The 16995-nt window shown below is 38.5% G+C and overlaps 1 protein-coding gene across 1 annotated transcript in view; it reads right to left on the bottom strand.

Annotated features, from left to right (window-relative positions):
* Nucleotides 1-16995, bottom strand: part of LOC128661205 (cytochrome P450 2C38) — a 233922-nt gene that overhangs the window by 119300 nt on the left and 97627 nt on the right. The gene's annotated exons all lie outside the window — the stretch shown is intronic.

Genomic DNA, 16995 nt, shown 5'->3' with positions numbered 1-16995 from the left:
ATAGGGGTTGGCGATGTTAGGGGCAGCAGATTAGGGGTACATAAGTATAACGTAGGTGGCGGCGGTGTGCGGTCGGCAGATTAGGGGTTAAAAAAATTTAATCGAGTGGCGGCGATGTAGGGGGGTCTCGGTTTAGGGGTACATAGGTAGTTTATGGGTGTTAGTGTACTGTAGAGCACAGTAGTTAAGAGCTTTATGAACCGGCGTTAGCCCAGAAAGCTCTTAACTCCTGTTTTTTTTCTGCAGCTGGAGTTTTGTCGTTAGATTTCTAACGCTCACTTCAGCCAAGACTCTAAATACCGGTGTTAGAAAGATCCCATTGAAAAGATAGGCTACGCAATTGGCGTAGGGGGATTTGCGGTATGGAAAAGTCGCGGCTGCAAAGTGAGCGTTAGACCCTTTAATGACTGACTCCAAATACCAGCGGGCGGTAAAAACCAGCGTTAGGAGCCTCTAACGCTGGTTTTGACGGCTAACGCAAAATTCCAAATCTAGGCGAGAGGAAATTACTGAGATGTGATTGGCCATCTTCTACTATGGCATGCTGGTAGATGTAGTATTCTCCTGATACATTATATAGAACGGTGTACTACAGCTGCCTATGTCTTAATGATAAGTTTACATTGAAGGGACAGGAATAGGAGGGTCTACAAATAACATTACTGCATGGGGCAGCTTAAGATTTGCCCATTATGGTAGTAGAGAGAAAGATGGTATTTTAAGGTTGCATGATTGCATTTAGAAAAGCACAAATATTAAAATAAAATTTTGCTGCCTAAAAAAAAATAAATAATAAGAAACACATCATCATCATAATTATATTAATAATAAAACATTTGAGGACATTTGGAGGGGCACTGCCCTAACTGCCCCAATGGGCCAGCCACCACTGGTTTAGACATAAATAAATACATTAAAGCCCTTACCATTCATACACCTTGGATTATTATTTATATGAATACATTTTATCAGCTAGTATATGTATTAGTGTAACATTTTATTTTAATGTATTTATGTTGTGCTTGGTGCACATTTGTTTTTACTCTTACACTTTGTGCTAGGTCTCCACTTGCGCTAACTCGACAAGCGCAAATTTAGCTTGCTCTTAAGGGAACAAGTTTACTTTTAACTTGTAATACTCACGGAAGTTAGTGCGGCCACTATAGTGAACTTTACCGCTCCACTAGTAATCTAGCCCACAATGCCAAATCCTGCTGTGGCACATACACATCTCCCCTTTCCTTATGCAACACACTTCCAAATTAATATTCACTCACTCATTTTGTCTTCTATTGACCACTGCAACATACTTCTAAGTGACCGTAACAACTTCTGACTCTACACCTCCAATCTATCACCAATGGTTCTGCCTTGGATATGGCCCAGCTCTTCCAGTCCTTACATTGTCTCCCCATATGAATCCAGTTTAAAATATTGATCCTAATCAACAAATTTACCAGCAACCTTAAACCTAACTATGGGCTAGATATTTTGATGCTCCCACTGGAGCGTTATTTGCACAAGAAGTAAACTTTTTGTGTGCGTCGGCTTCCGCCCGTATTATGAGTTGAAAGTAAACAGTTTTCGCAAATAAAGTGGTGGAAAAAAGTGTACCACCCTACTAGTGCGTGCATATTCTCAAGTTTGATAAACCGACATGAAAATATGAATATTTCACATTCCAATGTTCTTCACATAGAAGAATATGTTCTATTTATTCATAAATACATATTTCTCTCTATATATGATGGTATTTTGGTACAATATATATCTATACATATTTATATATATATATATATATATATATATATATATATATATATATATATATATATACAAGAGTGAAGAATCCAAACGGATGGGTTCCGTATCCAGAAAAAACTTCACAAAGCAGGCACATCAGGAATTTTGTAATCCGTTTAATGTGTAAACAACCAAATGTTTCAGCCCTCACATGGGCTTTTGTCAATGGTAATTGTAAGCCAGGATGGACATAACACACACTACTACCCTCCATGTCTAAATACCCACCTCCCTTAAGTCTTAGCCAATCAGTACGCCCAAGCGGCACACACCCACATGTAACGTGCAGCCAAAAACAGCTGCAAAGGAAGCGCCGTCAGGATGCGTCACACAGGAACGGGTCAGCCGACTCCACCCCTAGCGTGACACGCATAGACCAAATGGCCAATGATCATGGCGCATAGCTATGTATTATGAGCGGACATGAAGGATGTGGGCGGTGCCACAAATAGCGAACACTGACAGGAAAATAAAGCACCTAACGTGACAGCATATAAACACCCAACAAAACAAAAGTGTAATAAAGGGTAACAAAATTGCAAGGGCACATTAGACATAATAGAGCAAATCTAAGTCAGTGAGTAACACCATCTATACCCTAAGGCAGTGTTTTTCAACCAGTGTGCCGTGGCACACTAGTGTGCCATGAGAGATCCTCAGATGTGCCGCGGCAGACTTACAACAGTGTTTGTGAATGAATGTCAATATGTCATGTATAGTTTGTAGGAGGCATGGCATGACAGCACAGTACAGTGTGTGTGTATATATATATATATATATATATATATATATATATATATTTATATATATATACTGTATATATATATCCTGTATTAGGCTACAATGTGTGATTTTGTAAAATTTTGGGATGGTGGTGTGCCACAGGATTTTTAATGTAAAAAAGTGTGCCACGGCAAAAAAAAGGTTGCAAATCACTGCCCTAAGGTATCAAGGTGAAAACACACAGGCCTAGATTTGGAGCTCGGCGGTAGCCGTCAAAACCAGCTTTAGAGGCTCCTAACGCTGGTTTTGGCCGCCCGCTGGTATTTGGAGTCAGTGATTAAAGGGTCTAACGCTCACTTTTCAGCCGCGACTTTTCCATACCGCAGATCCCCCTACGCCATTTGCGTATCCTATCTTTTCAATGGGATCTTTCTAACGCCGGTATTTAGAGTCGTTTCTGAAGTGAGCGTTAGAGCTCTAACGACAAAATTCCAGCCGCCTGAAAATAGCAGGAGTTAAGAGCTTTCTGGCTAACGCCGGTTCATAAAGCTCTTAACTACTGTACCCTAAAGTACACTAACACCCATAAACTACCTATGTACCCCTAAACCGAGCTCCCCCCCACATCGCCGCCACTCGATTAAAATTTTTTAACCCCTAATCTGCCGACCGCCACCTACGTTATACTTATGTACCCCTAATCTGCTGCCCCTAACCCCGCCGACCCCTGTATTACATTTATTAACCCCTAACCTGCCCCCCACAACGTCGCCGCCAGCTACTTAAAATAATTAACCCCTAATCTTCCGACCGCAAAGCGCCGCCACCTACGTTATCCCTATGTACCCCTAATCTGCTACCCCTAACACCGCCGACCCCTATATTATATTTATTAACCCCTAATCTGCCCCCCTCAATGTCGCCGACACCTGCCTACACTTATTAACCCCTAATCTGCCGAGCGGACCTGAGCGCTACTATAATAAAGTTATTAACCCCTAACCCGCCTCACTAACCCTATAATAAATAGTATTAACCCCCTAATCTGCCCTCCCTAACATCGCCGACACCTAACTTCAATTATTAACCCCTAATCTGCCGACCGGAGCTCACAGCTATTCTAATAAATTGATTAACCCCTAAAGCTAAGTCTAACCCTAACACTAACACCCCCCTAACTTAAATATAATTTATATCTAACGAAATAAATTAACTCTTATTAAATAAATTATTCCTATTTAAAGATAAATACTTACCTGTAAAATAAATCCTAATATAGCTACAATATAAATTATAATTATATTATAGCTATTTTAGGATTAATATTTATTTTACAGCCAACTTGGTATTTATTTTAACTAGGTACAATAGCTATTAAATAGTTACCTAGTTAAAATAATAACAAATTTACCTGTAAAATAAATCCTAACCTAAGATATAATTAAACCTAACACTACCCTATCAATAAAATAATTAAATAAACTACCTACAATTACCTACAATTAACCTAACACTACACTATCAATAAATTAATTAAACACAATTCCTACAAATAAATACAATTACATAAACTAGCTAAAGTACAAAAAATAAAAAAGAACTAAGTTACAAAAAATAAAAAAATATTTACAAACATAAGAAAAATATTACAACAATTTTAAACTAATTACACCTACTCTAAGCCCCCTAATAAAATAACAAAGCCCCCCAAAATAAAAAATTCCCTACCCTATTCTAAATTAAAAAAGTTACAAGCTCTTTTACCTTACCAGCCCTGAACAGGGCCCTTTGCGGGGCATGCCCCAAGAATTTCAGCTCTTTTGCCTGTAAAAGAATAAATACAATACCCCCCCCCAACATTACAACCCACCACCCACATACCCCTAATCTAACCCAAACCCCCCCTTAAATAAACCAATCAGATTGAGCTCGCATTCTATTGGCTGATCGGAACAGCCAATAGAATGCGAGCTCAATCTGATTGGCTGATTGGATCAGCCAATCGGATTGAACTTGATTCTGATTGGCTGATTCCATCAGCCAATCAGAAAATTCCTACCTTAATTCCGATTGGCTGATAGAATCCTATCAGCCAATCGGAATTCGAGGGACGCCATCTTGGATGACGTCCCTTAAAGGAACCGTCATTAGTCGGGAGACAACGGAAGAAGAGGATGGATCCGCGTCGCCTGCTTCAAGATGGACCCGCTCCGCACCGGATGGAAGAAGATCGAAGATGCCGCTTGGAGAAGATGTTTGCCGGTCCGGATGTCCTCTTCTTGCCGGATAGGAGGAAGACTTTGGAGCCTCTTCTGGACCTCTTCAGCACCGGATGATGGATCGCCAACCCCCGCTTGGGTTGGATGAAGATGTTGGAGCCAGGACGGATCGGTGATACCTGTTGAGGTGAAGACAAGGTAGGAAGATCTTCAGGGGCTTAGTGTTAGGTTTATTTAAGGGGGGTTTGGGTTAGATTAGGGGTATGTGGGTGGTGGGTTGTAATGTTGGGGGGGGTATTGTATTTATTCTTTTACAGGCAAAAGAGCTGAAATTCTTGGGGCATGCCCCGCAAAGGGCCCTGTTCAGGGCTGGTAAGGTAAAAGAGCTTGTAACTTTTTTAATTTAGAATAGGGTAGGGAATTTTTTTATTTTGGGGGGCTTTGTTATTTTATTAGGGGGCTTAGAGTAGGTGTAATTAGTTTAAAATTGTTGTAATATTTTTCTTATGTTTGTAAATATTTTTTTATTTTTTGTAACTTAGTTCTTTTTTATTTTTTGTACTTTAGCTAGTTTATGTAATTGTATTTATTTGTAGGAATTGTGTTTAATTAATTGTAGGTAATTGTAGGTAGTTTATTTAATTATTTTATTGATAGGGTAGTGTTAGGTTTAATTATATCTTAGGTTAGGATTTATTTTACAGGTAAATTTGTTATTATTTTAACTAGGTAACTATTTAATAGCTATTGTACCTAGTTAAAATAAATAACAAGTTGCCTGTAAAATAAATATTAATCCTAAAATAGCTATAATATAATTATAATTTATATTGTAGCTATATTAGGATTTATTTTACAGGTAAGTATTTATCTTTAAATAGGAATAATTTATTTAATAAGAGTTAATTTATTTTGTTAGATGTAAATTATATTTAAGTTAGGGGGGTGTTAGTGTTAGGGTGAGACTTAGCTTTAGGGGTTAATCAATTTATTAGAATAGCGGTGAGCTCCGGTCGTCAGATTAGGGGTTAATAATTGAAGTTAGGTGTCGGCGATGTTAGGGAGGGCAGATTAGGGGTTAATACTATTTATGATAGGGTTAGTGAGGCGGATTAGGGGTTAATAACTTTATTATAGTAGCGCTCAGGTCCGCTCGGCAGATTAGGGGTTAATAAGTGTAGGCAGGTGTCGGCGACGTTGAGGGGGGCAGATTAGGGGTTAATAAATATAATATAGGGGTCGGCGATGTTAGGGCAGCAGATTAGGGGTACATAGGGATAACGTAGGTTGCGGCGGTTTACGGAGCGGCAGATTAGGGGTTAATAATAATATGCAGGGGTCAGCGATAGCGGGGGCGGTAGATTAGGGGTTAATAAGTGTAAGGTTAGGGGCGTTTAGACTCGGGGTACATGTTAGAGTGTTAGGTGCAGACGTAGGAAGTGTTTCCCAATAGGAAACAATGGGGCTGCGTTAGGAGCTGAACGCTGCTTTTTTGCAGGTGTTAGGTTTTTTTCAGCTCAAACAGTCCCATTGTTTCCTATGGGGGAATCGTGCACGAGCACGTTTTTGAGGCTGGCCGCGTCCGTAAGCAACTCTGGTATCGAGAGTTGCATTTGCGGTAAAAATGCTCTACGCTCCTTTTTTGGAGCCTAACGCAGCATTTGTTTGAACTCTCGATACCAGAGTTAATTTTATGGTGCGGCCAGAAAAAAGCCCGCGGAGCGTTAACAGCCCTTTTACCGCCAAACTCCAAATCTAGGCCACAGTGTCAGAATCAAACTCCCACATATCATAAGGATAAGTGCAGATACATAGCAAGTATTATAAATACATAGAATCTATGCAAAGGGACCAAAGTTGTCCACACTATTAAAGGGGGAATAAGCAACATCATCTGACAATCAGACCAGAAGGATATTTCATCTGGTCTTATAGCAGCAGCCAAAGTCAATGTTCGTGTTAAGTCCACGGGGGGTAACCGTGTCAAGGTTAAATATCCAACAATCTTCCAGTCGCAGTAGTCTCTGTCCTCTGTCACCACCTCTGTTAGAGCGGGGTACATGGTCGATCAAGATAGTACGAAGTGAAGAAATTGGGTGTCCGGCATTTAAAAAATGGCGTGCTACCGGCTGGTCTGATCGCCCTTTGTCTAGTGCCTGCCGTATAGCAGACTTATGGTTGACAAATCTTTCCCTGAAGGATGTCACTGTCTTTCCAATATAGTACATGGAGCACGGACAGATAATGGCATAAATGACAAAGTCAGACGTACATGCTAGCCTGTGGTTGATCCTAAACCGCTTATTAGTATGCGGGTGCTGGAACGAATTCCCAGTGATGAGGCTATTGCATGTCACGCAATTACCACATCTGTAACATCCCGGCTTAACTTTGGGTAGCCAACTTTGACTTGCATAACAATGTACTGGATCGTTTAATACTAGTAAATCTCGTAGATTACTAGCTCTCCTATACACCATCCGTGGTGTAGGAGCATCTGGAAAAGGTAGACTAGAGTCCTTGGACAACATCAGCCAGTTTTTCTTGATGGTAGTACTCATCAGCTCAGAGCCAGGTGTATAGGTGGTGAGAAAATGTAATCGATCAGGGGTTTCAGTAGTAATCTTCCTAGAGATCACTGTATCCTGTGTCCACTCACTCGCTTTCTGACGTTGTCGTTCAATCAGAGACAATGGATACCCCCGTGTAAGAAATCTTTGGGACATCTCTTCAAGCTGTGATACTTTGCGTGTGTTATCCGTATTATTGTGGACCACCCGCAGGAGCTGCAAGGAACTTACCCCATCCTTCTGGAACTTAGGGTGAAAACTGCTGTAGTGGAGTGTGGAATTCCTATCAGTATCTTTCTTGAATAGGGGGGTGTGGAGTGTACACCCATGTACTATATTGGAAAGACGGTGACATCCTTCAGGGAAAGATTTGCCAACCATAAGTCTGCTATACGGCAGGCACTAGACAAAGGGCAATCAGACCAGCCGGTAGCACGCCATTTTTTAAATGCTGGACACCCAATTTCTTCACTTCGTACAATCTTGATCGACCATGTACCCCGCTCTAACAGAGGTGGTGACAGAGGACAGAGACTACTGCGACTGGAAGCTCGTTGGATATTTAACCTTGACACGGTTACCCCCGTGGACTTATAGATTCTGACACTGTGTGTTTTCACCTTGATACCTTAGTGTATAGATGGTGTTACTCACTGACTTAGATTTGCTCTATTATGTCTAATGTGCCCTTGCAATTTTGTTCCCCTTTATTACACTTTTGTTTTGTTGGGTGTTTATATGCTGTCACGTTAGGTGCTTTATTTTCCTGTCAGTGTTCGCTATTTGTGGCACCGCCCACATCCTTCGTGTCCGCTCGTAATACATAGCTATGCGCCATGATCATTGGCCATTTGGTCTATGCGTGTCACGCTAGGGGTGGAGTCGGCTGACCCGTTCCTGTGTGACGCATCCTGACGGCGCTTCCTTTGCAGCTGTTTTTGGCTGCACGTTACATGTGGGTGGGTGCCGCTTGGGCGTACTGATTGGCTGAGACTTAAGGGAGGTGGGTATTTAGAGGTGGAGGGTAGTAGTGTGTGTTATGTCCATCCTGGCTTACGATTACCATTGACAAGCCCATGTGAGGGCTGAAACATTTGGTTGTTTACACATTAAACGGATTACAAAATTCCTGATGTGCCTGCTTTGTGAAGTTTTTTCTGGATATGGAACCCATCCGTTTGGATTCTTCACTCCCGTTTCTGCATGTTTATTTAGCAGTGCACCAGGTGATTGCTGATGTGAAGTGTGCCATTTCCACATCGCTTTATATATATATATATACATATATATATATATATATATATATATATATATATATATATATATATATATATATACACATATAGATGATTATACTCTATATAAACAGATATATAGGAATATCTGTATATAAATACTTATATTCTGCAATGGGAAGAACATTGGAATGTGAAATAGTTACAGTACATACACAGTATAACACTTTATTAAATATGAATAGTGCATAAATATGTTTTTACTTGTTTTCATCTACTTAATTGCAAAGGGCTCCAATGCACTTATATATATAAGCCTGCCCAGAGGGTAGTCTATGTTTAAAAAATACACCCCCCCCAAGCTAAAGTTACACAAAATAAACCAAGTAAAATTACAGAAAAAATAAACAAAGCTATCTAAAATAAAAAATTTAAACCTAAACTAATACCCCAATAAAAATAAAAAATCCCCCCCCCAAAATGAAAACACCCCCTAATCTAATACTAAACTACCAATAGTCCTTAAAAGGGACTTTTGTAGGGCATTGCACTAAGTTAAACAGCTCTTTTACATTTTAAAATCACTAAATCTTCCCCCAACAGCAAAACCCCCCACCCACCAAACCCTCCAAAATAAAAAAACCTAACCTGTCAAATCAAATTTCAGCCAATAGGAATGCAAGGTACTCCAATAAATATGGGGTACCTTGCATTCAATCTTCAGGGTGCGATGGACGATTGCATGAAGAGGACCGCTGCCGCTGGGGCTTAGTTTTAGGATTTTTTATTTTATTTTTATTTTTTTAAAGATTAGGGATTTATAGGGCTTGAAAAAGAGCTGATTGCCCATTTAAGGGAAGTAAAAGAGCTGAATGCCCATTTAAGGGAAGTAAAAGAGCTGAATGCCCATTTAAGGGAAGTAAAAGAGCTGAATGCCCATTTAAGGGAAGTAAAAGAGCTGATTGCCCATTTAAGGGAAGTAAAAGAGCTGAATGCCCATTTAAGGGAAGTAAAAGAGCTGAATGCCCATTTAAGGGAAGTAAAAGAGCTGAATGCCCATTTAAGGGAAGTAAAAGAGCTGATTGCCCATTTAAGGGAAGTAAAAGAGCTGATTGCCCATTTAAGGGAAGTAAAAGAGCTGAATGCCCATTTAAGGGAAGTAAAAGAGCTGAATGCCCATTTAAGGGAAGTAAAAGAGCTGATTGCCCATTTAAGGGAAGTAAAAGAGCTGAATGCCCATTTAAGGGAAGTAAAAGAGCTGAATGCCCATTTAAGGGAAGTAAAAGAGCTGATTGCCCATTTAAGGGAAGTAAAAGAGCTGATTGCCCATTTAAGGGAAGTAAAAGAGCTGATTGCCCATTTAAGGGAAGTAAAAGAGCTGAATGCCCATTTAAGGGAAGTAAAAGAGCTGAATGCCCATTTAAGGTAAGTAAAAGAGCTGAATGCCCATTTAAGGGAAGTAAAAGAGCTGAATGCCCATTTAAGGGAAGTAAAAGAGCTGAATGCCCATTTAAGGGAAGTAAAAGAGCTGAATGCCCATTTAAGGGAAGTAAAAGAGCTGATTGCCCATTTAAGGGAAGTAAAAGAGCTGAATGTCCATTTAAGGGAAGTAAAAGAGCTGATTGCCCATTTAAGGGAAGTAAAAGAGCTGATTGCCCATTTAAGGGAAGTAAAAGAGCTGATTGCCCATTTAAGGGAAGTAAAAGAGCTGAATGCCCATTTAAGGGAAGTAAAAGAGCTGATTGCCCATTTAAGGGAAGTAAAAGAGCTGATTGCCCATTTAAGGGAAGTAAAAGAGCTGATTGCCCATTTAAGGGAAGTAAAAGAGCTGATTGCCCATTTAAGGGAAGTAAAAGAGCTGATTGCCCATTTAAGGGAAGTAAAAGAGCTGAATGCCCATTTAAGGGAAGTAAAAGAGCTGAATGCCCATTTAAGATAAGTAAAAGAGCTGAATGCCCATTTAAGGGAAGTAAAAGAGCTGATTGCCCATTTAAGGGAAGTAAAAGAGCTGAATGCCCATTTAAGGGAAGTAAAAGAGCTGAATGCCCATTTAAGGGAAGTAAAAGAGCTGATTGCCCATTTAAGGGAAGTAAAAGAGCTGAATGCCCATTTAAGGGAAGTAAAAGAGCTGAATGCCCATTTAAGGGAAGTAAAAGAGCTGATTGCCCATTTAAGGGAAGTAAAAGAGCTGATTGCCCATTTAAGGGAAGTAAAAGAGCTGATTGCCCATTTAAGGGAAATAAAAGAGCTGATTGCCCATTTAAGGGAAGTAAAAGAGCTGATTGACCATTTAAGGGAAGTAAAAGAGCTGATTGCCCATTTAAGGGAAGTAAAAGAGCTGATTGCCCATTTAACGGAAGTAAAAGAGCTGATTGCCCATTTAAGGGAAGTAAAAGAGCTGAATGCCCTTTTAAGGGCAATGCCCATACAAATGCCCCTTTAGGGGCAATGGGTAGTTTAGGTTTTTTTAGTGTTAGTTTTTTTTATTTTGGGGCGTTTGGTGGGTGGGGGATTTTACTGTTAGGGGATTTAGTAATTTTTATATGTAAAAGAGATGTTTAACTTAGTGCAATGCCCTACAAAAAGGCCCTTTTAAGGGCTATTGGTAGTTTAGATTAGGGGGTGTTTTTATTTTGGGAAGGCTTTTTATTTTCATAGGGATTAGGTATAATTTTTTTATTTTGTTCTGTAATGTTAGACTTTTTTATTTTTTGTAATTTAATGTTAGGATTTTTTATTTGAAGTGTAATTTAGTAGTAATTTAGTTAATTTAGGGGGTGTTAGGTTAGGGGGCTTAGTAATTAACAGCTAGATTACGAGTTTTGAGCGCTATAGGGATTTTAACGACCGCCACAAAAGTGGCTTTATTTCACCTCCTTATAGCACTGGTATTATGAGTTTTAAAAATGCAGGCTTGTGCGGGCAATATGGTTGCATTGAGCTCCATATCGCACCAAAATCAAGCGCTGCTGTTACGTGCTCGTGCACGATTTCCCCATAGACATCAATGGGGAGAGCCGGCAAAAAAAAATGTCTAATACCTGCGATCGCGGAATGAAAAGCTCCGTAACGCAGCCCCATTGATGTCTATGGGGAAAATAAAACAAATGTTTAAACCTAACACCCTAACATAAACCCTGTGTCTAAATACCCCTAATCTGCCACCCCCAACATCGCCGCCACTTTCATACAGTTATTAATGCCTAATCTGCCTCCCCTAACATCGCCGCCCCCTACATAATGTTATTAACCCCTAATCTGCCACCCCCAACATCGCCGCCATCTACATAAAACTATTAACCCCTAATTTGCCACTCCCGATGTCGCCGCCACTAAACTAAAGTTATTAACCCCTAAACCTCTGGCCTCCCACATCACTACCACTAAATAAATCCATTAACCACTAAACCTTACACTAACTCTAACGTAACCCTAAGCCTAACACCCCCTAACTTTAACATAATTAAAATACAGCTAAACTAAAGTTACAATTATTAATCAAATAATACCTATTTTAAACTAAATACAAACTTTCCTGTGAAATAAAACCTATTAAGTTTGTAATTATTTTAACTAGGTAGACTATTTACTAACTATTAGTTATATTGTAGCTAGCTTAGGTTTTATTTCACAGGTAAGTTTGTATTTAGTTTAAAATAGGTATGAGCTATTTACTAACTACCTAGTTAAAATAAATACAAACGTACCTGTGAAATAAAACCTAACCTGCCTTACACTAAAACCTAACATTACAAAAAAAAATAAACACTAAAATTACTAAAAAATAAAAATAACTAAATTACATAAAAAAACAAACACTAAATTACAAAAAATTAGAAACAAATTATCAAAAATAAAAAATAATTACAACTAATCTAATAGCTCTATCAAAATAAAACAGCCCCCCAAAATAAAAAAAACCCTAGCCTACAATAAAGTACCAATGGCCCTGAAAAGGGCCTTTTTGTGGGGCATTTCCCCAAAGATATCAGCTATTTTAACTGTAAAAAAAATACAAACACTCCCCCCAACAGTAAAACCCACCACCCCCACAACCAACCCCCCAAAATAAAAAAACCTATCTAAAAAAACCTAAGCCTAAAAAGGGCATTTAAAAGGGCATTTAGCTCTTTTACATGCCCAGACCCTAAACTAAAAATAAAACCCACCCAAAAAAAAACTAACACCAACCCCCGACGATCCACTTACAGTTCTTGAAGTCCCGCTTGAAGGATCCATCCAGCCGGCAAAGTCATCATCCATGCGGCAAGAAGTCTTCATCCAGACGGCCTCTTCGATCTTCATCCAGCCGGCAAAGTCCTCATCCAGAAGGCAAGAAGTCTTCATCCAGACGGCATTTTCTATCTTCATCCATCCGGCGCGGAGCGGGTCCATCCTAAAGACATCCAGCACAGAGCATCCTCTTCATACGGTCACCACTGTAAACTGGAACTTCAATGCAAGTGAAGTCCAAGATGGCGTCCCTTGCATTCCTATTGGCTGAAAGATTTCAATCAGCCAATAGGAATTACAGCTGCTAAAATCCTATTGACTGATCCAATCAGCCAATAGGATTGAGCTCTCATCCTATTGGCTGTTCCAATCAGCCAATAGGATTGAGTTCTCTTTCTATTGGCTGATTGGAACAGCCAATAGGAATTAGAGCTGCCAAAATCCTATTGGCTGATCCAATCAGCCAATAGAATTGAGCTCTCATCATATTGGCTGTTGCAATCAGCCAATAGAATGAGAGCTCAATATTATTGGCTGATTGGAACAGCCAATAGGATGAGAGCTCAATCCTATTGGCTGATTGGATCAGTCAATAGGATTTTAGCAGCTCAAAGTGGGACTTCAAAAACTGTAAGTAGATCGTCAGGGGTTAGTGTTAGGTTTTTTAAGGGTTTTTTGGGTGGTTTTTATTTTTAGTTTAGGGTCTAGGCATGTAAAAGAGCTAAATACTCTTTTAAGGGCAATGCCTATACAAATGCCCTTTTCAGGGCAATGGTTAACTTAGTTTTTTTTTAGATAGTTATTTTATTTGGGGCGGTTGGTTGTGGGGGTGGTGGGTTTTACTGTTAGGGGGGTTGTTTGTATTTTTTTTACAGGTAAAAGAGCTGATATATTTGGGGCAATGCCCCACAAAAGGTCCTTTTAAGGGCCATTGGTAGTTTATTGTAGGTTAGGTTTTTTTTTATTTTGGGGGGGCTTTCTTATTTTGATAGGGCTATTAGATTAGGTGTAATTCTTTTTATTTTTTGATAATTTGCTTCTTATTTTTCGCAATTTAGTGGGGTTTTTTGTAATTTAGTTATTTTTTTTGTAATTAGATACTTTTTGTAATTTTTAGAGTAGTGTTAGGATTTTTTTAATGTGTAGTTTAGTTTAATTTAATTGGTAGTTAGTTTAAATTTAGTTAAATAATTATAATAGTTTAATTGTTAGTTTAAAATTAATTTATATAATTTGACAGATAAGTTATAATTTAATTTAAAATAGGGAAATTATAATTTTAATATAAAGTTAGCGGGTCGTTTAGGTTTAGGGGTTAATAGTTTATTTTAGTATATTTCTTTGTGGGCGGCTTACGGTTTAGGGGTTAATAGGTTTATTATAGTATATTTTGTTGTGGGGGACTTTCGGTTTAGGGGCTAATAGTTTATATTAGTATATCTCGTTGTGGGGGGCTTGCGGTTTAGGGATTAATAGGTTTATTATAGCGGCGGTGTGGGCGGACGGCAGATTAGGGGTTAATAATATTTAAATAGTGTTTGCAATGCGAGAGGGCGGTGGTTCAGGGGTTAATAACTTTATTATAGTGGCGACGATGTCGGGGAGCGGCGGAATATAGGTTAATACATTTTAATAGTGGCGGAAATGTCGGGAGCGGCAGATTAGGGTTAATAAATTTATTATAGTGTTTGTGATGCGGGAGGGCCTCGGTTTAGGGGTTAATATGTAGTTTATGGGTGTTAGTGTAGTTTGTAACACTTTAGTTATGAATTTTATGTTACAGCTTTGTAGCGTAAAACTCATAACTGCTGACTTTAGATGGCTTTACGGATCTTGTGGTTATAGAGTGTACCGCTCACTTTTTGGCCTCCCAGTCAAACTTATAATACCGGCGCTATGGGAGTCCCATTGAAAAAAGGACTTTTTTAAAAGTGTGGTACTGACGTTGCGTGACAGGCTAAAAGTGTGCGGTACACCTATACCGACAAGACTCGTAATATCGGCGTTAGGTAAAATGAAGCGTTATGGGCCATAATACTGCTTTTTCAATCATAACGCAAAACTAGTAATCTAGCTGTAAATTAGTTATTTGCGTTGAGGGGGGATTGGCGGTATAGGGGTTAATATATTAATTATGTTTATTGCGATGTGGAAGTTTGGCGGTTTAGGGGTTAATAGGTTAATTAGGTTTCTTGCAATGTGGGGAGTTGGCGATTTAAGAGTTAATAGGTTAAATAGGTTTATTGCGATGTGGGGGTTTTTGCGGGGTTTTTTTTCTTGCCGGCGGTTACGTGTTTTTTAGTTATTTTGTGCAGGCGGTTGTGTGTGTGTGTTTTTTTTAAGGCTTCGGGTTTACCTACGCTGCATCTAGGAGGATTCCAAAATGGCAGGGTGGTGAAAGAATCGGTGGATTCTTTCAGCACCCTGCCATTTTCAGAATCCACGGGGATGTAGCTTCGCTGTATCCAGGTGGATTATTTTGGCTGCACGCGCAGCCAACATTCCTTTGAGGATGCGTGCGCAACTGGCGACGGACGTGTTACAAATGCGATTATAGTATAGATATATATGTGTACATATGTATTTATGTTTTTATATGTTTAAATACAGATATACACATATAAATACATAATTATATATGTACACACATATAAACATCTATATATACACACATATAAATACATAATTATATATATACACACATAGAAACATCTATATATACACACATATAAATACATAATTATATATGTACACACATAGAAACATCTATATATACACACATATAAATACATAATTATATATGTACACACATATAAACATCTATATATACACACATATAAATACATAATTATATATGTACACACATAGAAACATCTATATATACACACATATAAATACATAATTATATATGTACACACATAGAAACATCTATATATACACACATATAAATACATAATTATATATGTACACACATAGAAACATCTATATATACACACATATAAATACATAATTATATATGTACACACATAGAAACATCTATATATACACACATATAAATACATAATTATATATGTACACACATAGAAACATCTATATATACACACATATAAATACATAATTATATATGTACACACATAGAAACATCTATATATACACACATATAAATACATAATTATATATGTACACACATAGAAACATCTATATATACACACATATACTTCTTTAGATATGTATAGGTATCTCTATGTTAAAGCCCTTTGCCTGACTTTTGTTTCTAACACCTGAGATCTCATATCTTTGAGCCTTTATAACTTTTTTTGTGAAATATTTTTTTTAATATTTTTTTATTAATCAGTTTTATTAAGAGTGTAATTGTACTCTTTAATGTATTTTTGATTAGTTTTGTGACTTTTTTGTTTTGAGAACCAGTTAACCAGAGCTCTGAGAACGCGCTAACCCGACACTCGTTAACTTCAATTGCACTAAAGTGATCGAGTTTACTTTTAACTTGTAATACAAGCAAAAAAACTGACGTGCGCAAACAGCCAATACAAACCCCTTATCCCTCACGCTTTAATGTTAATGCGCCACTTGCAACCTGGACCTATATTTCCTTGTTTATCTACAAATAATCCTTGAACTGCCCTCTTCAATTGAATCTTGACCTAAATTAGTTTTCTGCCATTATTACTTTTTTTCCCTGCACCGCCTTGAGACATCTCACATGCTGCTCCCACGCTCGGGAACTCTCACTCCCATCAGACCGACTTTTACCTTGCATTGCTTTAAGTTTTCTGTGAAAACTAAAGAGGATTATCACCACCTCTCCTTTAAAAGTTCCTCCTCAATCAATCTGACATATATCTTGTTCCTCTGCAGCAACTACATGTGATGAGCTACTGCACACCTTATGTCTCCTAATCCATTAGCCTCTAGGTTTTAATCTGATTGGGGCCGTTGCTTTCCTTCTATTGGATTTGTTTTTTATATATTTTTATTTATTTCTCTTTATTAAGTTTTAACATAGCATAACAAAAAGTATTCAAACTTCTTACAATGCACATATCACATAAAGAGTACAGCAGCCATTATATATTCCCAAGCAGTACAGGTTATAGGCCAAGGTAATGTGGAGAGAGTCGATTTGAAACCCCAGAGGGGTCCGAGAGCTTTTGTAGGGTATATAGAGAGGCTATTTTTGCCGATCTCCTT

The sequence above is a fragment of the Bombina bombina genome, chromosome 5, assembly GCF_027579735.1.
Source record: "Bombina bombina isolate aBomBom1 chromosome 5, aBomBom1.pri, whole genome shotgun sequence".
In the NCBI taxonomy this organism is placed as follows: Eukaryota; Metazoa; Chordata; class Amphibia; order Anura; family Bombinatoridae; genus Bombina; species Bombina bombina.
The sequence above is the reverse complement of the archived record's forward strand: the minus strand, read 5'-3'. Positions and strand labels throughout refer to the sequence as shown.